A 1617-nucleotide genomic window follows, 5' to 3' on the forward strand; every position below is an offset into this window, starting at 1 on the left:
GCCATGGAGCCGCTGCCAGGGGGACAGCGAGGCCAGGGACAGACAAGGAATTTCTGTGCATGGCCTGGGCTGGGCAGGGCTGAGTGTGGGAAAGGCAGAGCTCAGCYGGCCTTGGGGGCTGCAGGGAAAGTCAAGAGCCCAAAAAGGCTCCATGTCTGTGCTGGAGAGCGAGGCTGGAGCAGGGAAATGCAGGGCTGCTGTGGGATGGGGAAGGGGATTGAATTCCAGCAGACACCACTGTGGGCCTGAGGGACTCAAGGGCTTCTTGGCCTGAGCCTCTCCTGGAAAGGAAGGAGAGTTCATCTTGGCAGCACCCTCATGGGATCCCAGAAAGACAAATGCCAGTGTCCCAGGCTGGAGCTGCCTGGGAGCAGCCCTGGAGGAAAACTCTTGGTGGGCAGGAGCTGGGCAGTAGGTAGCCGTGTACCCTGGCGGTGAGGGATGCCAGGAGCCCCTGGACTCTGTGACTAGGAGCTCTGGGGTGTGGATTGTCCTGGTCACTGTGCCCTGGTTCGGGTTCCCCAGGTGAGGGAAGGGCCTCCAAGGTGCGGCTGGAGCCCTTGGGCTGTGAGCAGAGGCTGAGGGAGCTGGGCTGGTCCAGCACCGAGAAGGGAAGGCTGAGGGGCTCCTGATCCCAGCCTGGCAGTGCCACTCAGGAGGTGATGGAGAGCACAGAGCCAGGCTCTTCACCGGGGTACCTGGAGGGAGACAGAAGACAATGGTGGGAAGGGGAAAGAGGGGAGATCAGACAGGACAGGAAGAAACTTTTGTTCTCCTAGCCTCAGCCACCTGCTGAGATGCTGCCCCTTCCCTGTCCTTTGGGACCAAATCAAGTTTTGGTTTGACCCAGTTTCTGACAGGTTGGGCGGCAGCCTTGCTGAGGGCCCTTGYAACCTCAGTTCTCTGATGATCCCAGCATGCTACTGGTCCCTTTTTCAAACTGCAGCAGAGTAGATGTTTATGGGACAGGAGCCCTCCGGGGCTGTAGGGGACCTGCAGCTTGTGAGGTGCATGAGCACATCCTCATTACCTGGGTCATTTGAGTGCTTGTAAGAAATGACAGTTTTCCTACCAGGACAGAACAGGAATTTCCTGGAAATGTACTGATGGCAGGAGAAGCAATACTTATCTTCCCCTCTACTTTTGTCTCCAACATTCCATCCATTATTTCATGTCCCTCTTCATTCAGGTGTTTCCACCTCTCCTGTTTAAAAGGCCGTGTCTAAGGACATCTGTTCACCAGACCAGCTGGATCTGTGTCCTTCCCATTGCTCCTAGATTTCCTCCTCCAGTTCCTGTCTGGTCATTCATTGACTGCCTTCACGCTTTGAGCTTCAGGGAGTTTCCCAGACTTCCAGAAGTTTAAATAACGCAGCAGCCACGTTCCTGCCTCTCCCCCACCGTGTCTTGTCCCAGTTCTGGGGGGTGGGGGCGGGGCAGGGGCTAAAAATAGCTMCGGGCTGGGAAGGGAGGAGGGGTGAGGGCTAGGGGGAATAAGCAGGTGTTTCCCACGCCCTCCGCCACGCTGGTCTGGTGGGGGGGCTTGGGGGGATGGGAGAGGGGTGATGGATGTCGGGAGGTGGGGGACGGGTGAGGTCAAGGGGAGAGCGCTGGGTG

Source organism: Malurus melanocephalus, unplaced genomic scaffold (genome assembly GCF_030028575.1).
Source record: "Malurus melanocephalus ecotype Western Australia unplaced genomic scaffold, MMel_1.1 scaffold_224, whole genome shotgun sequence".
Lineage (NCBI taxonomy): Eukaryota > Metazoa > Chordata > Aves > Passeriformes > Maluridae > Malurus > Malurus melanocephalus.